The sequence below is a fragment of the Strix aluco genome, chromosome W, assembly GCF_031877795.1.
Source record: "Strix aluco isolate bStrAlu1 chromosome W, bStrAlu1.hap1, whole genome shotgun sequence".
Lineage (NCBI taxonomy): Eukaryota > Metazoa > Chordata > Aves > Strigiformes > Strigidae > Strix > Strix aluco.
Genome location: NC_133970.1, coordinates 21189582 through 21216339, shown reverse-complemented (window position 1 = coordinate 21216339; position 26758 = coordinate 21189582). Strand labels below are relative to the sequence as shown.

General features: G+C 43.1%; 1 pseudogene; it reads left to right on the top strand.

Annotated features, from left to right (window-relative positions):
- Positions 1-15393: 15393 nt before the first annotated feature.
- LOC141917600 (endogenous retrovirus group V member 2 Env polyprotein-like) lies at positions 15394-23581 on the top strand (annotated as a pseudogene).
- The last annotated feature ends 3177 nt before the right edge of the window (positions 23582-26758 follow it).

Here is a 26758-nt window from a genome sequence, read left to right as displayed (position 1 = left end):
AAGAGAAGATTTTTCCCTGAAAATTTTTAAGTAATTATCCCAATGTTTTTTATGTTGCTTATATACACATACTTCTAAATATGGTCATTTATTTTCAGAATAAAACTTGCCAGGTTATCTGAAGATATTTCACTCTGCATTGTGAAGGAGTTTGTTTTTCATATGTATCATACCATATCAGAGCTTGTGATATGGCTTTTAATTTATTTTACTCTCTCCCTTACGTTTGATGCTAATGAGCTCTGAATTTTGTTAAATGCACAGAATTTTTAACTGTCCCATTAAGTCATGATGAGGTTTACAATAGCTAAGACATCTGGCCTGGGTGTGGTATATAAATCAGTAATCTGTGTTACTTGAGAGAGATTAGTCAAGAGGGTTACTTTAAAGACTTCTCCTTGGATAAAGAGATCAGGCACTCCTCCCAGATGTCAAATGGCTCTGTTTCTTCTGGAGAATATATTAAAAGGTGACTATGACAGAGGACTGGGTGTCTCAGGAGGTATGTATGGTAGAAGACTGTGAAGCAATTCACCTTAAAGCCATTGATTGGAATCCACTGATGACCTGTAAGATTTTCATAGAATCATTTAGGTTGGAAAAGACCCTTAAGACTGAGATCAACTGTAAACCTAACACTACCAAGTCCACCACTAAAACATGTCCCTAAGCACCACATCTACACATCTTTTAAATACCTCCAGGGCTAGTAACTCAACCACTATCCTGGGCAGACTGTCCCAAATGCTTGACAACCCTTTCAGTGAAAAAATTTTTCCTAATACCCAATCTAAACCTCCCTGGTGCAACTTGAGGCCATTTCCTCTCGTTCTATCACTTCTTACTTGGGAAAAGAGACTGACACCCACCTCGCTACAACCTCCTTTCAGGTAGTTGTAGAGAGCGATAAGGTGTTCCCTGAGCCTCCTTTTCTCCAGACTAAACAACCCAAGTTCCCTCAGACACTCCTCATAAGACTTGTTCTCTACACCCTTCACCAGCTTCGTTGCTCTTCTTTGGACACACTCCAGCACCAAAATGTCTTTCTTGTAGTGAGGAGCCCAAAACTGAACACAGTATTCGAGGTGCGGCCTCACCAGTGAGTGGGGACAATAACTTCCCTAGTGCTACTGGCCACACTATTTCTGATACAAGCCAGGATGCTCTTGGCCTTCTTGGCCACTTGGGCACACTGCTGGCTCACATTCAGCTGGCTATCAACCAATACCCCCAGGGCCTTTTCTGCCAGGCAGCTTCCCAGCCACTCCTCCTCAAGCCTATAGCATTGCATGGGGTTGTTATGACCCAAGTGCAGGATCCGGCATTTAGCTTTGTTGACTCTCACACAATTGGCCTTGGCCCATCAATCCAGTCTGTCCAGATCCCTCTGTAGAGCCTTTCTACCCTCAAGCAGATCAACACTCCTGCCCAACTTGGTGTCGTCTGCAAACTTACTTGAGGGTGCACTCGATCCCCTCATCCAGACCATTGATAAAGATATTAAACAGAACTGGCCCCAATACTGAGACCTGGGGGACACCACTCGTGACTGGCTGCCAACTGGATTTAACTCCATTCACCACAACTCTTTGGGCCCGGCCATCCAACCAGTTTTTTTACCCAGCGAAGAGGACGCCCATCCAAGCCATGAGCAGCCAGTTTCGCCAGGAGAATGCCGTGGGAAATGGTGTCAAAGGCTTTACTAAAGTCTAGGTAAACAACATCCACAGCCTTTCCCTCATCCACTACGCAGGTCACCTCATCATAGAAGGAGATCAGATTAGTCAGCAGGACCTGCCTTTTATAAACCCATGCTGACTGGGTCTGATCACCTAGTTGTGCTGTACGTGCCATGTGATGGCACTCAAGATGATCTGCTCCATAACCTTCCTCAGCACCAAGGTCAGACTGACAGGCCTGTAGTTCCCCAGATCCTCCTTCCGGCCCTTCTTGTAGATGGGTGTCACATTTGCTAACCTCCAGTCAACCGGGCCCTCCCTGGTTAGCCAGGACTGCTGTTAAGTGATTGAAAGTGGCTTGTTGAGCACTTCTGCCAGCTCCCTCAGCACCCTTGGGTGGATCCCATTCAGCCCCATAGACTTGTGTGTGTCTAAGTGGTGTAGCAGATCATTAACCATTTCCCCTTGGATTATGGGGGCTTCATTCTGCTCCCCATCCCTGTCTTCCAGCTCAGGAGGTTGGGTACCCTGAGAACAGATGGTCTCACTGTTAAAGACTGAGACAAATTTTATGCAAATCCAATGAAATCATTGTTAAATATAGCAGATTTTCTAGAGTCCTACTGCATACGTGGAGACTCTACTGTAGCTCTTAACCTTAGAATTCAGGAATAAGGTACATTAGAAATGACAATGTGCAATGTACACTACCTGTTATAAACTTTCAATGCCTGATGGCATTTTATACCCCTGCTTTCTCTGACAATTTGTATTAAAATTGAGCATAAGAAAAAGGGAGGAAGCTTCAATGCATGGCATTTCCTACATCGCCTCCTCACTTAGTAGAACAGAGATTTGCTTCATAGAACACAGTAGCAACAGTCATTTCTTGTTCAAAAATACAAGGAGAGAGGTAGGTGTCCAGCTCTATGTACTGTGTTTCTTCAAAAAGGCTGGGGGCCCACCTCAGCTTAGAGGGGTCAAATGGTTATATTGTCAGAAGAGTGCACCAGTCATGGAGCCACAAACTAGTTTAGCTAAGGACAGGCTAAAAAAGCTACAAGAATGACAAAGGCAGGAGACCTGTTTCTCTAAATTGGTGCTTTGGGTTGTCGTGGTTTAATCTCAGCCAACAACTAAGCACCACACAACCACTCGCTCATGCCCCCCATGGGATGGGGAAGAGAATTGGAAGGGTAAAAGTGAGAAAATTTGTGGGTTGAGATAAAGACAGTTTAATAGGTAAAGCAAAAGTTGCGTATGCAGGAAAAGCAAAATAAGAAATTCATTCACTTCCCATTGGCAGGCAGGTATTCAGCCATCTCCAGGAAAGCAGGGGTCCATCATGTGTAACAGTTACTTGGGAAGACAAACACCATCACTCCAAATGTCCCCCACTTCCTTCTTCTTCCCTTGGCTTTATATGCTGAGCAATGATGTCATATGGTCTGGAATATCCCTTTGGTCAGTTGGGGTCAGCTGTCCCAGCTGTGTCCCCTCCCAACTTCTTGTGCACCCCCAGCCTACTCACTGGTGGGGTGGTGTGAGAAGTAGAAAAGGCCTTGACTCTGTGTAAGCACTGCTCAGCAATAATGAAAAGATCCCTGTGTTGTCAACACTGTTTCCAGCACAAATCCAAAGCATAGCCCCATACTAGCTACTATGAAGAAAATTAACTCTATCCCAGCCAAAACCAGCATAGGGTCCTCTATTGGAAGTGGGGGAGCTGCTGCTGGGTAGCTTATGTATTCCACACTAGACAGCCAAAACCAGGTTTAAATCAAATCCCAGAACTAAGGAAGGACCAGAATCTAGAACTGACCAGTCCTTCTTGCTCTCTTTCATTTTCATGAAATTAACCTTGTATTTATGTATTTGTTTGTTGGTGCACAGCAGCTAGACCAGTTAAACAACTGGAGACAGGGCTGTTCTGTGTTGCCTTTGTAGAACTACACTTAAGACATTTTTCCAGGATGTGGGTTTGAATGCACTCAAGCTAGTGTCAGATAGACTCAGGCCTCCTATCTTCCAGATTAGTGTGCTGAACAGTATTTTAGATAATTATCTAAAGGTAATGACTACCATAACCCCTTTTAAAAATAATTAATTCTGCTCATATAGGTATCTAGCCAGTAATGGAGGCACTTAACATACCACTGTGTTTTATAGTTTTAGGCTTGAGAGGTGTGGGAGTTGCCTCCTACAGACATACTCCTACACTTGGTGTTTCTTGCCTGGCTTTAAAGGACTTCCTACTCTGTGTGAGGTTTTCGAGGAACATTTTTCAGAGGTACCTATGTCAATAGACTGTGTATATAGGGTGCCATCTATTTTCTTACATTCTGCAAAGCAGGCTGGAGTCTTCTGAGAACATGTCTTTAGTTTTGGAAAAGCACTGAGCGCTGTGGAGCTGGACCGTTGTTAGGAGATATGGAATCTGTAGGGTCCTGTAGGGTAGAAACACATCCTCTTGATTTATTCTTAAAGAAGAATTGCTAAATAACACACCCTTTCAAGAATGTGGAATTGTTCCAAATGTTAAGGCTATACTTGCACAATTCCTAAAGCAGGTGATGTTTATAGAGCTTTTCTTTTATTTGGCCTGTACTATGAATAGCCAAATAAAACTGGGCCAGTCATTCTAGTGAGTTTTATAAACATTTTTTTATACACATTATTGAGACTTCATTGCCAGATTTAATTCACATCTTAAAAAAGAGTTAGATATTCAATCAGCTGGAGAGAACCTAAGTATAATGGGAATAATGAAATAACTGTAAAGACTGAGGGGAAAAGGGATTGAGCCAGAATAAATATGTCTTCTCCATAATTTTTGTCTTGTTTTGATGAAACTGAAACTGATGCATAGGGAAACGTCACTCCAGCCATCTTGGATTTTTTAGGCCTTCTCTCTCCCTATAAAACTAGAGCCAGAGATCTTCAGGGAATGGAATTACCACATGCTTGGTGGTTTTGCCTCAATCTCAAAGTATTTTGAAAATGAGCACATGTTTATACCTCAAAAATAACTGAAGACCCTCTAGTAATGCATCATAGTATTTATTAATTGGCTATTTTCTCCAATGGTCATTTATCTTATTAAAATGAAACCAAATGAACTGTTGCTGTTGGCAGCTCAGTGTGGAATAATTCAGTTCTAAGACAAATGAAAAGGCTTCTTCTCTGGATGGTAAATGTGGTTTAAAAAAAGCATAACAGAAGTCCAGAGACCCTTTCCATAGAAAAAATATCTCATTAGTTTAAGGTCAGTTTGGGTAGCTGTATAACAATATCATTTATTACGTTCCTTCTAATCCTACCAAGTTTTTGTAATGAGACAATTGAGTAATTTTAATTGACACTACATTTCTGCAAGTTGAGTGGTATGTTTATGCTTTATGCACCATAGAACGAGGTTGTTTGAAACAGATATGCTTAATGATATTCTGTTTTGGGGACTCAGTCTCTGGGCTGGCCTGGTTTGGTTTCGTTTCTGTCATATGACGATTGAGGCTAGTAGTGGATAGCTTGACTCTACTGTGTAAGGGGAGCTGGCTGCCAGTACCATTATATTTGAAGCTTGCCCAAAACAGATTCTGACTGATAAGGAAAGAAAAAGTAATCATGGAGGGCTTTATGTGAGGAAGCCAATTTTACTGATTCTAGCTTTGGAGGTTTTTACTTGACTGACTTATTTAAACATAGTAATAAAGGATCAGCCAGCTCTTGGCTATTCCCACTTCTTGAGGATAATAAGAGGAGTATAACCAACTATGGCTTCTGACTGCACACCTTAGTCGCTCAAAAGAACAGATAAAAAAATACAGGGAATTCAGGGGAAAAAAATTACAAGAGATATAGAAAAACTGAGAGAATACTGAAATTTTCCAGAGAGCAGAGAGAAGGACCTGGAATGGACAAGATTGTCCAGATGGTGTCTGTTTTAAGAAATCACATTTTTCCTGTTTAATTCTGTTAGTTTCTTTGCATTTATTTTGTGCCTTATGACTCCAAAATGTGCCTGGAATGATCCATTGCACTGTATGGTTCAGCTGTCTTTGGAAAAAATCAGAATCAACATGCCATGATTTTTCTGCTAATAATGACACATTTTCTATCTGTAGTCCTCTGCCAGGCTGCATTCTTTCAGGCTGCAGACACCCAGCTTATATGAGTTATACAAGTTGAGCTTATGCAAGCAGTGACAAAGATTTTCCTTAGCCTAAACAGTTGCTTAAAGTGTATGGTTAAATACTTGGCATTACAATAATAAGCTTGAAATTCTGTATACCAGCAATTTATGACAACAGACCTTCATGAATGAGGTGAGAGAAACTGAGCATGCCGAATTATTGCATGAGTTACTATACTCAAGTAGCTTCACATGGCCACAGAAGAAAGTTGAGAAGCTAAAAATATAATCATTTCCAGTCATTGTTATTCATGGAAAATAGGTCCTATTGAAAAACCTGCTGTGTGGTTTTGGTTTTGTTTTTAAACAAGATCGCAAGTCTGTCTGATAAAGGATACTGTTTTGATATTCTATTGCTAAATTTCTCCAAGTCAAATGACTGTATTTCACATGACATTTTGATTAAAATAGTTGTATCAGATGAACATAATAGGGCACACATTCATACCCTTCTCTAGGAATGTGAGAAGCATGCTATTGTTCCCCCACCCTCACTGTCCCTTTCCACTGCCTTACAATCAGGGAGCCACATGCCAGGCAAAACTCATTGATCAAAACTGTAATCTACTGATTAGATGCTTCCAGGATCTCTGCTTTGGGCATGTGTTTTGCTGATTAGGGATACCAATTAAACTCGGACACCAGAGTGAAAAGAGTAGGCGTATTTTACTGGGGATAACCAAATAATGTAACAGAGTAATACAGAAAACATGCAGTAAGAAAAGGCAGAATAATGCACCTAAAGCAACAAACAGGAAAATACAGGGTAATGCATCAAATCATTACTACACGACAGAGAGAGAATAGTGATTAAGAAAGATACATCACCACTTGCATATATTATCATCATCCAGATCCGCAGTCGCTGGGGAGCCCCGGTTACAGCGAGGATTTGGAGAGCCTGTCCCGGCAAGTGGGAAATCCTACGCGGTGCGTCCACCCGTAGGTGAGGCATCCAAAGTCGCTGTGAGCGGGTCCAGACTTATATACCCCAAAATCAGCAAGCCAGAATAGCTGGCACCTTTGTTTTGAGTGGAAAATTTCTGGTTTCATTCTCCTGTTGGATTCCACCCAAAGCCTGGCCAGGGCTCGGGGGGGGAGACCAAGGGAGTTTCTAACAAGGCCAAATACGTGGGTTCTCAGCCTTGAACAAGGCTACACAAGGGAAGTTGGATACATTCTCTCAGCATTTCGTCCTCACTACTGATTATATTCTAAGCTGCATCTTTCCCTAGCGAGCTTACATACTTTGTTAATGATTACACACTAAGTTAGCAGCTTCAGCTTGGGGCCTGTTGTTCAGGCTGCAGTATTTCAATGCTTTAGCACTTTTTACATCAGCATAAGTGGGTTGTTATAACTTAGTACAATACCTACTAGCACAATGGTTATCAGTTATAAAATATACAGGATTCATCTATAGGTCAACTCTGGCTTGGGCCCGTTGTCCAAGCCTTAGCACTTCAGCATGTGATGTGGAAAGTAGAGAAATCTGCATTCATGTGCCAAGATCCCCCAGTCTTGAGATTTAATGTGGGTGGTTTAGAGAAGAGAGGGCTGAAGGGAGATGTGATAGCAATCTTCAAATACATAAAAGGCTGCTTCAAAGAGCTGTGGAATAAACTGTCCTCTGTGTCCACTGGAGATATGACAAGAAGTAAATGGGAGAGTTAATTTAGTCTTTGGGAAAAACTCTTTAATGATAAGAATAGTGAAGATGTGTTACTGTTTGCCAGAGAAAATCGGAACTTACACTCACTGGAGGTCTGTAAACAAAGATCTTGGAGATGGCATAAGGATATCTGCTCATGGATGGTGGCAGGGCATAATCTCAGTGACTCCTTCAAACCCTGTTTTTCAGAATCCTTTACTGAAACTCCTTGAAATACAATGGTCAGTTAAGAGAATGAATGTAGGTAGATATTTCTGTGAACATTGTAATTTAATATTGTTTCTCAGTGACTTAGGCAGTAACTTGTTCATCAAGTAAGTGGATGAGACAAAATTGGTAAGAAAAGAAATAATGAGGAGGGAAATTTAGTGTTGCCAAAAAAACCTAAGTTGTCTCATTAAATGGTTCAGAGCAGTCATTTACAACAGAGAATAATAGACCAGATCTCTATTGCTCCAGGGCTGAAATTCTGTCTTGGGTCTGTGAAAATTTCTCATGAAAGTTTCAAGAAACTGAGTATTTTTTTAGAAAAAAAAAATGCTTTTGGAAGAGAAATCAGCATTCTCAATGAGCTGTTTTATCCAGCTCTACTTAGAACAAGTTATTTCTGCCTCTGTTCTCTGGTATAGAGTAATGTTTTAGAAAACAGAACCTTAGGTTGCTGGCATAAAGAAATATTGTCAAAGAAATGCTAAGTTGTGAACTCACAGTTGACATGTTCAGCATGTTCTTTGTGTTGAGCTCTTCAGCCATTGGAACTGGGATTCAGTTTTCTTTTCCTCTAAATGAAAGCTTACAAGCTTTAATTTTGCACATATTTTACAAGGGTTTAAATAAAATGTGAGTCAGCTGGTTATGGCTTTCATAGTTTACTTAATGTATAAGTGCTTGAGGCTCAGTGATGATGTCATGTGTTCTTTTCACCTTTTTTTGTAAATTCTGTGTTTATACAGTATCAAACCAGAAGAAAGAGAAGGATTAGCATAAGACATGGAAAGGCTGCAGTCCCCTGATATCTGAATCAGAAACATCTATTGATGGCACTCTGCTCTACATCAGTCCTTTGGGATCTGAAACTCAAAGTTTGATGGCAACAAATGTACCTGGTAGAGTCATCTGCAAGACATTGCTGAGCAGCAGAATTATGCAGTTCCCTGTGCAACATGAGGTAAATCTGATGCAAAGAAAGGAAAGATGATGAATAACGGTCACTTAAATAAACAACTATTGCATATTTTTAACCACCATTTTGCTTCAGGTAGTCATTTGCATAGAGCTTTCTGTATTAGTCATGGAGCCTAGTCATGTTTGCCATTATGAATTATATCTGCCTGTAGAAGTAAAATAAGCAATTCTCCTTGTCTGCTCTGGAACAAGTGTGCCACTCTACAGTTGGAAAATTTTAATTTTCATCATCCCTTCTCATTGTTCAAGGAAAACTAGATTAGCAGATTGGGCAGCCTGCCAGTGCTCACTGAGAACCATGTGGCTGTTGGGCACATACATAAAATGTGAGATTTCATTATTATATAGTAAATAATCAATACTGAAAATGGATGATGGAAGAGAAGAAATCACTATTGCACCTAACACATAGGGAGGTTCTGGAAGAAAGAAGTAGCTCTCCTTAACCTATTCTGTGAATAAAAGGCAGGAGCAGGTGCCCAGAATATTCAAGTACTTTTAAGTGTAGGAACTGGGTTCTTTATATGCTCCCCTCCCCCCTCTCCCCAAAAAAAAGAAAAAGGAAAGTAAATTGGTACTTTCTGTTGGTACAAGAGTTAATATTTTTTACATAGAAGCACCCCAAATCAGAAGAGCAATATTTGATGGATTTGCTCTAAAACCCAAATAGTGTAGTTAAATGTGTATGTATACAGAGCATATACATGCACACATAGGTATATTCATACAAACACACATGTTTCCACCTATGCTCCAAACGAAGTTTTAGTGATGTTTTATTGAAGACACCTCATGGTTTGCTATGTTGGTCTGTATTTGAAGAAGTTCTATGTGTGCAAACAATGCACTGCATATTTTGAATGGATGTATGGAAGTATGGATGAATGGAGATTATAGGCACTACTTCTGAATTTTCTGAACCTGAACATAGTGATTTGTCCTAATATCAGTGGAGCTGACCCAATAATACTGAAGAAAAACCAGACCTCTAGATGATGCAATGAACTGATCATTACATGGAAACATTCCTCCCTTTGCTGTTGTTGTGGTTTGAGCTCAGAGGGCAACTGAGCACCACGCAGTCACTCACTCCCCCCTTCCCCTCCAGTGCTGAGAAAGAGAAAATAAAACAAAGGTGCAGCTCACTCCCCCCTTCCCCCCCCCCAGCGCTGTGAAGGAGGAAACAAAGCAAAAGGCCCAGGAAATTGAGATAAGGACAGGGAGGGATGATCTAATCCATTAAGGCACAGGCAAAAGACAGACTCATTAGGGGAAGAAAAAAGTACATAAATTTATTGCAGAAACTAACAACAACACCACTTAACAGACAGAGTAGGACTGTGAGAAGCATTACCACATCATGAAAACACCTTCCCCTATCCCTCCCTTCCTATGCCCTACCTCCTCCCCCCTAGTGGCGCAGGGGGCAGGGAATGGGGGGTGCAGTCAGTCCTGCCGCTTCTTCCACCTCAGCAGGGGGGGAACTTCTGGCATTCTTCCCCTGTTCCAGCGCGGTCCCCCTCTCACAGGAGACAGTCCTCCACAAACTCTCTCTGACATGAGTCACTCCCATGTGTTGCAATCCTCCCAGTGCCCAACTACAACAGCGGGACCTTCTTCCCATAGGGTCCTGGCCTTCTTCGGGTGCAGTCACCTGGGTCGGCATGGGGCCCCTCACAGACCAACTGTAGACATCCATGGGTGGCAGGGGGGGTGGCCCTGCCGTCTCACCACGGGATACAGGGGGGCTCTCTGCTCCAGAACACCTCCTCCCCTTCCTCCTCCGTTCTCCCACTGATCTCAGTGTTTGCACAGATGATCTCCTTGCAACTTCTCCTCACAACTCCCACTACTCCTCCCAAGTTCCCCTTCTTAAATACATTATCACAGAGGCGCAGCTAATTGGCCTGGCCTTGGTGCAAAGGCGGGTCCGACTTGGAGCCGGGGGACCACAGGGGGCCACCACTGTAGCCCCCTCCCCCGTTACCAAAAAACCCCCGCCATTCACTCAAACCAGGACAGCTGTTAAACAGTGAACTCAGCCTTGGGAAGCAGAACTGCAATATGACTCCAGGAGTCAGCAGATCACCATCTTTTGCCCATTCATTGATAGCATTGAGACCTACTATTCTACATTACAAGATGTGATTAAGTGCAAGAATTTCTTCCTTAAAGGGTTGATGCTGCTTTCTCATACTTGAAACAATACTGTTTCAGGGATTTGTCCCTAAAATTCATTCTGCTGTTGTTGACTTTGGAGGAGACTCAGACCTATGGAGTCTTTACTTTCATTTTCCTTCCCTGTGGCTATTGTTCAGTCTTTTGCAGCTCCCCCCTGGAAATCTAATTAATGAAGTCTTAATTGATTCCATTGTTTTCTCAATTTCATATAATTTAAGACTAAATATTGTCAATCATTTGATTTCAGCCACTTACTTTATTGCGCCCAATAAATTTGTCTACATTGAAGCCCCTCAGTGTCCAGGAGACTAAATTATTTCATGCCAGAGAGAGAAAGCAGACATTGTCCAAATTCTACCAGTGCCTGAGATCTGATTAGGTGAGAAACAGATAAACCAGCAAGCAATCCATGCTTAGCAGTGCAGAGGAAGGAAAAAAGTCTCAAGTGTCCATGCCAATCTGACCTGGCGGAGTCCCTTCCCAGTTGCAAATCTGAAAATCTAAGCTTGAATATGTGAGCAAAAGATGTTGGCCAGGTGTCCTAGGAAAATAATTATTTGCATTACCTTAGACTAGTTACCAATTAAGTGTTGAAGAAGATGGAAAAAACTTTATAGTCTGTTGATCATGGCACTTACGAAAAACACTTGAGAAAATATATCTTCTCTAACCTTACCAGACAATGAACTGAAACCTTAAAGGTTGAGACTTCATTAACTTACAGTTACCAGGAGGACTGGCTCCTCCATGAAAGAAGGGTTAAAGTGTGGGATTTAGTTAATCCAAGCTCAAATATGACTGTACAGACCAACTACCTACACTTGTGAGCAGTCCCCATTAGTCATTGCTTGGCCCAGCTACAACTGGCATATTGAGGGTTTTGGAGTATTTTTTTAAATTTGCAGTCAGCTTCTTTTTGATTTTTGGGCATGAGACCAAAGGCAGGATGATCTCAGACACTAAAGCAGGGTAATAATTAGCCTGATATATGCTTCTTAATTAGGATGATTGTAATTGGCAAGAAAACTTAAGTTCTCATGACCCAGGGGTTAATGATATATAAATTATGGTGACACTATCCCATTAGTTGGACTCTCAAAGCCATCACTGTGGAGGGCATATGAAGCAGAGCTATAATTCTTCCTATGTTCTAACTCTATGAAGGAGTTCTAGGATCACACTAACCTGCAAGAGTTTGGGTGGCCAAAAATCACCATTTGGGTGGCCTGCTGAGTGGAATTTCTCTGTTCTGGATAGTCATAGTGTTTTCAGACTGGCAATGTAGACGAACACAAAAGTCCATCACCCCCTAGGTGGGAGCAAGGCACAGAAGATTGGGATAGGATGCAACTGAAGACACATTACTCCTCCAGGATTTCTAAATTTCCAGTTTAGTACATTGTCTACTTCTAATCCTGCATGCAGATGGTGTCAGAAATAGTTGTGCTTAAATTAGAACTAAGACAAGATGTACAAGCTGAGTTAAGGCTGCTGCAGTCATCCTCCATTCAGGGTTACAGGCAGACAGAACTAAATGCATGTGGTTCTATTTCTGCCTCTTCCCTTTGCTAGTTGAAAACCGCATTTGAATCACAGTGTCCTTGAGATGTTCTGCTAATAATTTGTCTCTTAAGGACAACTTTTCCTTTGAGTTTACTTCAGAGCAAACCAAGCAGTATGATAGATTACTTTTTATTTTTGCCATTGTACTGTTTTTCAAAAGCTGTTGAGATGAGGAGCTAGGAAATTAAAATAGGATATAGAAATTAGGCACTCAAGAAATGAAGGTATAACTTAGTTTAGAGATAAAGATGGAAGACTTAGAGATCAGGCTAGGGGCCAGAGGCCCATTAGTTAAAAGATAACTAAGATTGAATAGGATAATAGATCATAGTCGATGGGCCAGAGAGCAGAACAATATGGAAACCTTGATTAATGGAAGCTGTGAGGGAACGCTTCCTGATGGAATAGGAAGACAGCCCTAAAAACTGGTCAAAACCAACCCTATGGTCGGGCCCGAGTCCAGGAGGCTACAGAGACTGCGCAAGAAACCGAGGTAAAAAGTTCAACAGTGAGGAACAGGAGCTACGTCATCTCTGCGACCCCAGCCCATGACCACCGGGACACACTGCCCAGACGCGACTAGGAGGAGACCGGGGCAGAACATATGAAAAAGACTTTCAGGCTCATTATAATACGAAGCGGGGATAGGTCATGCATATGTATAGGCGTATTATGAATATGTGATGCTTTGTAGCATAAAGCCAAGACAAGGTGCCACGAGAGGGGCGCACGTTTGTGGTGGAGCGATCCCCCGTGCATCTCAGCGCTGAATAAACATACCTACTTTATCACCTTATAGGTTGTGGAGTCGTGTTTCCGCAAGTCATTTTGGCGACCCAGATGGGACGTGCTTTGCTCGGCTGCAGGATAGACTGAGGAGCAGACATCCTAGGCGCGCCCTGAGTCCTTTCTCGGAGGAGCTCCGCTCCCAGCCACTCACTGCGGGGGCAAACAACGACCATCTACAGCTGCGGACAAATGGTATGTTTAACGAGGGAAGCCAATAAGTCGTACGCTTGGCTGGGGCTGCTGATAAATCGCGCAGAGACGTCTGGCATACAGCATAGTCCCCGTATGGGAGGAGGGTACCCTGTATGTTGGTAAAGGGGATTCGCTGACCGATAGAGCGGCCGCTAGCGATCTTGGGAGTAGATCGAGTGAATCCGAGGTCACCGCTGCATCCCAGTTTTGGGAGCCAGGATGGACCTGCTAATGACTGTGTAAGAAGCAGGAGAAGGGTAAGCGGAACCTCTTGAGTGGTTTTGGTAAAACATTAACAGCTGTTGGAAGGATATCAACTGGAATGTAGTAACTGTGTATTTAATTTGTGAAATACCTAGGAATTTTATGTATGTTTAGGAAACCGTATTACCACCTAAAAATGTTTGTATGGTGTGCCCGGTACCGAGATATAACATCAGCAAATTGTGGATCCAAGAGTAAACAACTCAGATCAGATATAAACAACATTATATTAAGCTAGCTTTTAGACGAGTGAATGAGTACCTGTGTGTGTGTATGAGACGCAGCACAGCTGCGAAGCGAGTGTGGAGTTCTGATCCGCGGTTCCGTGTTCTCCGCGAGGAGAGCGGCCGGAGACGAACGAAGCGAACGAAGTGTATGTCAGATTGTAAAAAGTGTTATTTGAGCCTGTGATTAATTTTTGGTGCCCCCATATACAAGCCTGAGGTTTTTCTTGTAATCTGATCTTTGTGTTGAATGCCTCTGAAGCATGCAGGAATGAATGAATGAGTAGGAGGAGAAGGAATAGCGAGTCTCTCCTCTGGTGGTTTGGGCTGGAACCCAGTGATTAATTGAATGATGAGAGTGAGTGGATAAGAAGGGAAAACGGTCTATATCGATTGGAGGGATTATATGTAACCCCTCTAGCGAGACCTGTAGCATTAGATTGGGAACAACCCTCTGAAATCGCTCTTCCCCCGATTGAAGACAGAATTCCTTGTTTTGTTTGTGGATTAATACCTTATAACTTTTATAATAGAGGGGGTTACCATCAAGCCTGGGTATTGCTGGAGTGTAAGCTCTGTAAACAAAGGTGGTATTGTGCATCTGATAGGCGAAGGCCTGAGTGCCCTAAATGCTTACCCGAAACAGCATTTCCGAATCTTTATAATTGGGAAAGGGCTAGACAGGAGTCAACAATAATAAAATTTGTATGTGGTAAGAGTAGCTTAATTCCAGAGCTTTGGGACGTATGGGAAAAGAACTGGGACAGAGTTAAGATACAGTGTAAGAAACGCTTTAAGTGGAAATTAAAAAGAAAATAATTTTAAAAAATGGGAAACACACAAGGGGGAGTTATAAAGAGCAGCCCTCTGGGATGCATATTGGCCCACTGGAAAGATATTGCTGGGACAGGAAACACAGAAAGCAAAAGAAATCTTGTTAAATATTGTAATCAATGGTGGCCACTATATAAATTAGAGAATGAAGCCAAGTGGCTGTTTAATGGGACTCTCGATTATAACACCCTTTTACAACTAATGTTGCTTTTGAGGAGAGAAGGGAAGTGGGATGAGGTATCATATGCAGACATGTTTTTCACTCTCCAAAATCATCCAGAGTGGCAAAGGGACTGCGGGATTGTACCTCCACAGGACCCTTTGGTACTCGCCCTTGAACAAGATAATAAAAAGGAATTTAAAGGCAAACTGAAACGGTGTTGCTCAGCATGCAGTATTGGGCAAAGATGCACTAGAGCAGATAAGATTCATCAGGCACCAGAGCAGGATCTAACCGATTTGTTTAAGCCTCCCCCTCGACCACAGGAACAGGATGAGGACTCGGATGGACCCTCCACTCCCCCGGGTATTCCAGTATCCTCCCACACCAGGAAAAAGTCTGCTCCAACGGTCTTGCAGGCACCTCTCTGAGAGACAGTAGGACCTGACAGAGGGACAATGTTAATTAAGGTACCTTTCTCTACTACCGATTTAGAGGCATGGAAAAAGGTTGCCAGGGATTACCGTAACGATCCGACAAGCGTGACCAGATATTTTCAGTTTATTGTAAAACAACATAATCCCGATTGGAATGATATACAGCTATTGTTAGATCATTTGACTGAGACGGAAAAGCAACTAGTTTTAAAAACTGCAGGGAATTTGGCAGAGGATTATTATAAAACTACGGGAACAGACGTTAAAGAATATCTCCCCCTCCAAGATCCAAAATGGGAGGCAAACAGGTCTGCACATATGGAAAGATTGCAGGCATACCAGGAGTGGATTGTAAAAGGAATGGAGAGGGCTATTCCCAAAGCAATAAATTGGTCAATATTATATGAAATTAAACAAGGTCCTTCTGAGTCACCATCAGAATTCCTGGATCGACTGAGGGACGTAATGCGTCGCAACACACCATTGGATCCGGGGTCAGAGGTAGGAATACAACAATTAGTTTCTCTGGTTTTAGGACAATCTACAGGGGACATTAGACGCAAGCTTCAGAAGCTGCGTTCCACAGAAAGTGGAAACCTGGAAGTATTACTGGATGAAGCGTGGAGAGTGTTCAGAAATAGAGAAGAGGATTATAAGCGAGGACAGAGAAGGGTAGTGGCAGTTGTTAGGGAAGAAGAAGAAAGGAAACCTAGGCGAGGACTGCCTCAATTAAGAAAAAATCAATGTGCAATATGCAAACGGTTTGGGCACTGGAAAAATGAGTGTCCGGAAAAATGGAAAGTTAAGGAAAGGGGACAAAGTAATCAAAAAGGAAGGGCAGTGGCCCATATGAAAGAGGACTGACAGGGACCTGAGGAATCTACCCTAGCGGATCTGCTGGTTACAATAAAGCTAGGGAAAGAACAAAAGAAGGTAGAATTTTTAGTGGACGCTGGAGCGACATACTCAGTTTTAAACCAAGACCTAATGCCCCTAGAAGATGACTATATTATAGTAAAGGGGGCGACTGGCCAAAGTGAAAAGGCATATTTTTGCAAACCCCTAAGGTATGAATTAGGAAAACAATGGGGCATACACAAATTTTTATATATGCCTAACTCCCCGAAGGCACTTCTGGGGAGAGATTTATTAGAACAATTGGGTGCAATAATTAAATTTAAAGAAGGAGAGATTACTCTGGAGGTAAATGACCAAGAGTTTATACAAATAATGAGCTTATCCCTAACTAGTGTTCCCACAGAAGGAAGAATCAGCAAAGAAATTATTGACCAGGTATATCCCGGAGTATGGGCCACTGATGTGCCCGGGAAAGCAAAGAATGCCCCACCTGTTGAGGTCAGACTTAAAGAAGGACAACAGCCGGTAAGAATCAAACAATATCCTCTGAAGAGAGAGGATCAGGAAGGGATTCAGCCAGTTATAGAGAAGTTCCTACAACTGGGATTACTGAAAGAATGTGAGTCTAATTTTAATACTCCCATATTACCTGTCTGTAAACCTGACGGGTCATATCGGGTGGTTCAGGACCTGCAGGAAGTGAATAAGATAACTGAAGATCTCTACCCGGTGGTGGCAAATCCATACACTTTACTAACTGTATTGACACCTGAACTAACCTGGTTTACTGTTTTAGACCTCAAGGATGCTTTCTTTTGCCTCCCTCTCCACGAAGCCAGCCAGAAAATATTTGCATTCGAATGGGAAAATCCTAAAAGCGGACATAAAACCCAGCTGACTTGGACAGTGTTACCACAGGGGTTTAAAAACAGCCCTACTATATTTGGCAATCAACTCGCAAAAGACCTCGAGTCGTGGGAAGCCCCAACCCCGCCTGAGGAAGGGAAACTGTTACAATACGTGGATGATATCTTGATTGCCACCAAGGCAAAAGACGCTTACATGACTTGGATGGTAAGCCTGCTAAATTTTTTGGGGCTTCAGGGATACCGAGTGTCTAAGAAAAAGGCCCAAGCAATGCAGCGCGAAGTGATTTATTTGGGTTATGAAATTAGTGCTGGAAAAAGAACTTTAGGACAAACTCGAAAAGAAGCAATATGTCAGACCCCGAGGCCACAAACAGTGAAAGAGTTACGGACTTTCCTGGGAATGACTGGGTGGTGCCGACTATGGATTTATAATTATGGACTGCTTGTCAAACCGTTATATGCATTGATGACCACTGAACAAAAACACCTTCAGTGGAATAAAGAAACTATACAGGCCTTTGAGCTACTGAAAAAGGCTCTGATGTTGGCTCCGGCCTTGGGACTCCCAGATGTAAGTAAACCATTTTTCCTTTTCTCTCACGAGAAGCAGGGGATTGCCCTGGGGATATTAGCACAAGACCTGGGCCCCTATCGTCAAGCAGTTGCCTACTTTTCCAAACAGTTGGATACAACTGCCAAGGGTTGGCCTGGATGCTTGCGAGCAGTCGCGGCTGTGGTATTAAACATCCAGGAAGCCCGAAAATTCACCTTGGGCCAGAAAATGACTGTGTTAGTATCCCATACAGTGTCTGCAGTGCTGGAGGCGAAAGGTGGACATTGGCTTTCCCCGCAAAGATTCTTGAAATATCAGGCTGCAATGGTAGAACAAGATGGTGTAGAGATTGTGGTTACTAACATTGTGAATCCAGCCTCTTTCCTCAGTGGGAACACAGGAGAACCAGTACAACATGACTGTCTAGAGACCATTGAAGCGATGTATTCAAGCCGCACGGACTTGAGAGACAGCCCTATGGAGAACACAGAGAACTGGTTCATGGATGGAAGCAGCTATGTCCTAAGTGGTAAAAGACATGCTGGGTATGCCGTTACTACCAGCCAGGAAATAATAGAATCAGGGCATTTGCCCATGAATACCTCTGCGCAAAAGGCAGAAATAATTGCCCTGACCCGTGCTTTGGAGTTGGCCCAAGGCAAGGCTGTGAATATCTATACGGACTCAAAATACACCTTTGGAGTTGTACACGTGCATGGAGCAATTTGGAAAGAGAGAGGACTATTGAACTCACGGGGTAAAAACATCGGACATGCAGAGGAAATACTGAGACTGTTGGAAGCAGTCCAGCTTCCTAAAAAAGTGGCAATCATGCACATCAAGGCACACCAAAAGGTGAACTCGGATTTGGAAAAGGGAAATGAGCTGGCGGACAGAGAGGCAAAACGAGCAGCCAAAGGAGAGGTAAAAGTAGAAGGAACTTTAATCCCTGATGGGCAAATTTCCCTAGAGAGTAAGCCTAATTATACTAAAGAAGATCAAAAACTTATCACAGATCTGGAAGGATCATATAATGAGGAAGGTTGGGCCCTCACCTCGCAAGGAAAGATAATCATTCCCTCTTCTTTAACATGGTCCCTAGTAAGGGAGGAACATAACAAATGACATTGGGGAGCAGAGGCCCTATATAAACACTTAATTAAATATATTAGAGCTAGAAATTTATATACTACAGTAAGACAAGTGACTCAGCAGTGTGATCTTTGCCTCCAGACTAATCTTAAAGATACCCCCAGATTGGAAATGGGCTGAATTGGGAAAGGCAATGGGCCTGGGCAACAATGGCAGATTGATTTTTCAGAACTTCCAAGAAAAGGGGGTATCGATACCTATTGGTATTAACAGATACCTTTTCAGGCTGGCCGGAAGCGTTTGCTACCAGAACCGCCAAAGCTCGGGAGGTGACCAGAATATTAATACAAGAAATAATACCACGCTTTGGGGTTCCAGCAACAATACCCTCTGACAGAGGGCCACATTTCATTTCAAAGGTGGTGCAACAAATCAGCCGCCATTTAGGTATAGATTGGCAGCTTCATACCCCATATCATCCCCAGTCAAGTGGCCAAGTAGAAAAGATGAATCATTTAATCAAACAGCAGATTGTGAAACTTGGACAGGAGACTAATTTGGCTTGGCCTCAGTCTCTTCCTGTGGCCCTTCTACGCATATGAACTAAGCCAAGGGCAAGAGAGGGGTTAAGTCCTTTTGAAATTCTGTACGGACGACCCTATAGCATACAAAAGGGCATATCCACGCAGGCAGGGGATGAGACTATAACTTCATATCTGGTAGCATTGGGTAAACAGCTCAATAAAATTGGAAAACATGTGTTTGGAACCCGCAGTAGAGGGTTAGATGGACCTGTGCATAATATACAGCCTGGGGATTATGTGTATGTTAAGTCCCTTGCAGAAAAGACTCTGGAACTGCAATGGGAAGGACCATTCCAAGTACTCCTCACCTCCTTTATGGCAATTAAGATCAAGGAGCAGAGTGCCTGGATCCATCATACCAGAGTGAAGAAGGCCCATAGATCTCCATGGAAGGTGACACAAATTTGGCCAGGAAAATTGTATTTTTCACGATAATTTTGGTCAACGTCTATACCATTGTGGTAGCATGGAATCAGAATTTCTTTGTAGGCCTTCTTCACGGGATGGCTCAAGGAAATAATTTGTCAGATTGTTGGGTATGCACAGAATTACCAAAATCAGGTCAATTTCCTTTTCTAGGTATTCCCAAATTTAACATCCCACGGTTTACAAATACGACAGGTTGGGTAGGGGGACCCACCCCTCATGATCTGACGGGAGTATGGAGACCACCCGATGGCAATTATGACAGGTATTGTCTTTATGGACTAGATTTAAAAATTGAGTTAGAATATCAATGGATATTAGATCAAGTTGACCGAAATGATGCCTTGTATAATGAATCCAAAGCCATTGAACAAATGTGGGCAAAAAGCACATGGCCACTCCGACAGCCGATAATGATGCGAAACAGGGGAAGTAATTCGGTCCAGTTCTTAAGCACAAAAAAAGGGGGCTTATCAAACTTGCAATAATACGTACCCCAGAGGGTCAATAAGGAAGACCAGCTACACGGGATGGGGGAAATTCCCAGGCGAATGCCATGATACCACTGAGTGGAAGCACGGTCCCAGTGAGAAAAGGTGCAGTTTACCGCCAGGCTGGTGGTACTTATGTGCAAACGGAAAGGCCAGGAAGTGTTTACCTCAAAATTGGTGGGGAGAATGTACAACAGGTATATTATTGCCTATCTCATACCCCACTAGGAATCTGCAAGGTGTCTCACAGACCCTGTGGTACCAGGTTAAACAGAAAAGAGAGGTTGAGAACCCCCTAGTAATTAGAGGAACCGGATTTCATAGCTTTGTAAGATGGCTCATCCCTATGCTAGGAGTAAGCGAATTAGAAAAAGCCATAGTAAATATCTCTGCCACTGTTGAAATCTTGGCTAACGCTACTGCTGACGCCATTGTCAATTTACAAAAGGAGATTAATTCATTGGCAGAAGTAACTAGACAAAATCGCATGGCTTTGGATCTATTAATGGCTAAAGAAGGAGGGGTCTGTACAGTAATTAATCAAAGCTGCTGTGCCTTTGTAAATCGTGAGGCCCAAATTAAGACAGATGTGCATAGGATTTGGGAAGCTTCAAAACTATTTCATTTAATAGCACAAGATGATACGTCCTGAGGTTTCACAAATCTTTGGGAAAAATTGACTTCATGGCTACCTAATTTTGCATGGTTAAAACAACTTTTTGTTCTGGTAGTGACACTGTTGATTTTAGGACTATTAACTTGTATTTTAATCAAATGTTTTTTTGGTGCTGCCAGAACACTGGAGATGCTTATGTCACATGGAAAAAGAATCAGCTTAGGCATAGGCTGGAATCAAACAAGTACTTTTCTAAAGTGTTAGATCAGGAATCAATTTATTAAAGGTAATAAAAGAATTTACTGATATCTTAGAAAAGGGGGGAAATTGAGATGAGGAGCTAGGAAATTAAAATAGGATATAGAAATTAGGCACTCAAGAAATGAAGGTATAACTTAGTTTAGAGATAAAGATGGAAGACTTAGAGATCAGGCTAGGGGCTAGAGGCCCATTAGTTAAAAGATAACTAAGATTGAATAGGATAATAGATCACAGTCGATGGGCCAGAGAGCAGAACAATATGGAAACCTTGATTAATGGAAACTGTGAGGGAACGCTTCCTGATGGAATAGGAAGACAGCCCTAAAAACTGGTCAAAACCAACCCTATGGTCGGGCCTGAGTCCAGGAGGCTACAGAGACTGCACAAGGAACGGAGGTAAAAAGTTCAACAGTGAGGAACAGGAGCTACGTCATCTCTGCGACCCCAGCCCATGACCACCGGGACACACTGCCCAGACGCGACTAGGAGGAGACCGGGGCAGAACATATGAAAAAGACTTTCAGGCTCATTATAATACGAAGCGGGGATAGGTCATGCATATGTATAGGCGTATTATGAATATGTGATGCTTTGTAGCATAAAGCCAAGACAAGGTGCCACGAGAGGGGCGCACGTTTGTGGTGGAGCGATCCCCCGTGCGTCTCAGCGCTGAATAAACATACCTACTTTATCACCTTATAGGTTGTGGAGTCGTGTTTCTGCAAGTCACTGCCAACTACGCCAATTTGTCACAGATGAAAGTATTGACATGGTAATGATTTAGTAAGAAATCTAGGTTTATTAATGTCTAACAGCAATTTATTATTACAAATAATTCAGAAATACTGAAAGAAAGAAAAGCGACTTATTCACAGATTCTAAAATGACAAGAGTCACACTAACTTACTTAACGGTACCTTAATTTATATATATATATGCGCATACACAAAACGGACATACACATACACAGAAACAAAGGTGTTTGGATTCAGTAGAATGAACACAAAACGGACAAACACACACAGAAACAAGGGTACGTACCCACCCACACACACACCAATAAACAGAGAAAGAACGGGTGAAAGAGAAGCTAGCTCAAAGAAAATTTCCCTCTCGAGTTTAGAGCAAATACTCACAATGCCTTGGCATTCCTCAACGGGCAATAATTGAGACTCGAGCGGGTGGACTTCACCCTGGCCTTCCATCTGGAGCAGACGACACCTTAAGGGTTTGCTACCTGAGAGGTGTCCCAGCTCAGGGGAGGTGCTGGTCACAGGCCCGCTGCGATCCAGGAGAGCTCAAAGGGTCTCCCTGGTGGTCGCAGTTTATAGGGTCCAAGATAATTGACTTTTGTCAGATACCATCTGGTGCCTTCCAGCAGTTACACAAGAATTTGATGAATGTGCAACTCTGTTATTGTTCCCATTTGACCACATCCCAGGCACAGGTGTGCCAGGCCCTTAGGAGATGATGGGCGGTTATAGCCATTTCCGAGCAATCAGGAAGGGCAGGAGCCAGGCTCGTTAATGTTATCAGTCCTTATCTCCACAGATTGGTGTATAGCTCGGGGGATGTGGGTGGAATCCCACATAGCAGCAATCAGCCCAACAAAGAGGGGCGGGGCGGGGGGGGGGGGGGTGGGGTGGTGGGTGTGTGTAAGAATTGCACCACCACACCTCCTTTCTCCAAACTAGAGAACCCCAGAGTCCTCAGCCGCTCCTCACAGGACATGCCTTCCAGCCCTTTCACCAGCTTTGTTGCCCTCCTCTGGACACATTCAAGGACCTTCACATCCTTCTTAAATTGTGGAGCCCACAACTGCACACAGTACTCAAAGTGAGGCTGCACCAACACTGTGGGATAATCACCTCTTTTGACTGGCTGGTTATACTGTGTTTGATGCACCCCAGGATGCTGTTCACCCTCTTGGCTGCAAGGACACACTGCTGACTCATGTTGAGCCTGCTGTTGATCACACCCCCAGATCCGTTTCTGCAGGGCTGCTCTCCAGCCACTCCTCTCCCAATCTATACTTGTGTCCAGCGTTACTCCATCCCAGGTGCAGAATCCAGCATTTTTTCTTGTTAAATTTCATGCCATTGATGATTGCCCAATGTTCCGTTCTGTCTACATCCCTCTGCAAGGCCTCTTGTCCCTTTAGAGAGTCAACAGCACCTCCCAGTTTGGTATCATCAGCAAATTTGCTAATGGTGCATTCAACTCCTGCATCCAGATTGTTGATAAATGTATTGAACAGGACTGGCCCTAGAATTGAACCCTGAGGAACACCGCTGGTGACCGGTTGATCTCCAGTCAGATATAGCCCCATTCACTACAGCCCTTTGAGCCCTGCCCTTCAGCCAGTTCTTCACACTCATTCCACAGTTGGACAACTTGTCCAGAATGATGCTGTGAGTGACAGTGATACCGTAAGAGCCAGTCGGAGAAGAACTCTCTAAAACTCAAAAGTCAGAGTGTTAGAAAGCAGGCATTCTTTATTACAGCGCTGGGTGCACGGGGGATCTCTCCACCAAACGTGCACACCTAGGCCAGTGAACCCACGACTTAAATGCAGGTAACTTATACATATTCATAAGGTCTTACAATACAAACATACATATTCATAACAAAGTGTAATTAGTCCTAAAGTTTCTGTATCAACAGTTCCTTCCGCCTTATCTGAAACGTGATGCGTATCCTTGAGATAGAAGTCATCCGTTTAGGCCATAAATGTATCAAGATTCTCATGCTTTCCTCCATCTTATCGGAAATGTGATGCAATGTGCATCCTTGAGTGGAGCCATCCCTCCTGGTTCCCATGTTTGATGTGTGATGCGCATCCTTTGGTAATTGGTCCCCGTGTTTGATATGCGGTGCACATCCTTGAATGGGGAGTCATCCTCTTGGATTACAGATCACAGATGTCCTCCATCTCCGGGGGTACAGATGTCCTCCATCTCCGGGTACACAGATGTCCTCCATCTCCGGGTGTCAGAGGCCCCAGTCTCACTTCACTGAGTCATAAAATGCCCGTATATCTCTTGTCACCCTAATGCTACATACTCTGTCCTTGGGGCCTCTATCTTTATTTATGTATGCTTGTGTTCTTTATTCTCACAGTTCAGAAATGCCTTGCTCTTACAGCTCAAAAGGATTTTTAGTTTAAACGAACAATTCAAGTTTACTATGGTCAACTATTCTATAGTTATATATTTAATTTTCTTAATATTCCTATATCAACAGTATCAAAAGCCTTACTAAAATCCAGAAAAACTACATCCACCACCTTCCCTTCATCTACTGGGTGGGTGACCTTATCACAGAAGGATATTAAATTAGTTAGTTAAACAGAACTTTCCCTTCTTGAACCCATGTTGACTGTGCCTGATGACTGCATTGTTTTTTAAATGCCTTTCAATAGCACCAGTATGAACATCTCCATAATTTTTCCAGATACTAAGGTTAGACTAATAGGTCTGTAGTTTCCTGGGTCTTCCCTCACTCCCTTCTTGTAAATTTGTCATGGTTTGAGCTCGTCTGGCAGCCAAACACCACACAGCTGGTCGCTCGCCCCTCCCCCACCCAGACAGTGGGGAAGGAGACACAAGGAAAAAACTCATGGGCTGAAATAAAAAAGTTTAGTGATGGTAACAAAACAACAATAACAAAAGAAAGTACAAACGGGTAGTGCACAATGTGATTGCTCACCACCTGTCGACCGATACCCAGCCCACCCCCGACCAGTGATCCCAACAGAACGAAGATCCCGCTGTCACAGATCGGAAGCTGAGAGAGAACCTGCCCCCTTTATATACTGAGCATAACGTCACATGGTATGGAATACTCCAATGGCCAGTCCTGGCTCGGCACTCCGGATGTGCCCCCTCCCAGCTCAAGAAAATTTAACTCTATCCTGGCCAAAACCAGGAATAACATTAGCTAGCTTCCAGTCAGCAGGAATGTGGAAGGAAATCAGAAGGCAGTCAAGTAGGAGCACTGTTACGCTGAACACCATTGATGAATGTCATCCATCAGCTGTTTGGTCTCTCTATAAACAGTGGATATACTAATTGGGTGATAGAAACAGTCCTCTGCCCCTCATTTCACATAATTTTAGGTGTCCAAAACAATCTCTGAAATCTGGGAATCAATAAGATGACACATTCAAAAGTTATTACACTGTTTACTACATGTAAGAATTTCATTACTTCAGCCAACAAACAGGGGACTCTATGACAGACTAAGGAATGAACTGATCTTTTGTGTTTAATAGTGCTACGAGTAGTCACAGCCCTAACTAAAGATGAGAGCAAAGTATTAAAGACAAAACAGCTTTGGGCATGGAGAAAGAGAGATGGCTCCAAGAGATGTCTCTGAATAAGGTCAGAGGAGGTATATTTCTTCCCAAATACAGAATCACAGAAGGGTTGAGATTAGAAGGGCTGGAGGTTTTACATCTCTTGCCAATGGTTTATAAGGAATACAAGTTTGGATCGTTTGTGGATTGATCCTTCCTGAAACCACTGCAAATATTTATGCTCAGTGCTATTCAGTACATCTGCAGCTGCATGAAATTCTGATTAGGGCATGATTAGCCACAGCTATTTACTGTGAATTTGCCACTGAATTAGTTTTGGAAACTGGTTGTCCAGACTTCTTCTTTAACACCAGCTCACAGGCACTGCTCCTGAAAGCTGATTTCTCCATGGCTTCAGCCTGTGGCACATATGAAAGACAAGATGCTAACTGCAATACAACTTGCTTAGAAGAATGAACCCTACATGAGATTATGAGCTTTAACCTTGGGGTCTATATGACCCAAAGACCTAACCTAAGCCAGCTTTTGCCAGCTGAGACCACAACATGCCGACGACAAAGCAATAGAAGATTTATCCTTCAATGAAACCAGGCATATAACCACAGCCAGAACTGCAGTCGACCAGAATCCAGTATAAACCTCCCACCTGCATAGGGCATCAGTTTAGAAGAATGCAGATTAACATACTACTGACCATATGTCTGCACCACCTGCATGGGACAAGCATGTACTGATCCTGCATAGGACAAGTACCTACCAATTATGCAACCAATAGGCCGACTAGGGCACAGCGATCATGAAATAATAGAGTTCTCCATTTTTAGAGAAGCCAGGAGAGGGGGCAGCAGAACTGCCATCCTGGACTTCCAAAAGGCTGACTTTGTCTTGTTTAGGCACCTGCTTGACAGAAACCCTTGGGAGACGGTCCTGAAGGGTATAGGGGTCCAGGAAGGATGGACACTCTTTAAGAAGGAAGTGTTAATGGCACAGGAGCAGGCTGTCCCCAGGTGCTGTGAGAGAAGCCGGCAGCAAAGGCGGCCACCCTGGCTGAACAGGGAGCTTTGGCTGCAACTCTGGGAGAAAAGGAGAGTTTACGGCCTTTGGAAGAAGGGGCTAGCCACTCACAGTGATTACAAAGATGCTGTGAGGCTATGCAGGGCAGAAATCAGGAGGTCTAAAGCCCAGCTAGAAGTTAATCTGGCTTCAGCAATCAAGGATAACAAGAAATGTTTCTATAAGTACATCAACGGCAAAAGAAAGACCAGGGAGAGCCTCCATCCCCTGCTTCCTTTTGTCTTTCCAGGCTCAAATGATCTTT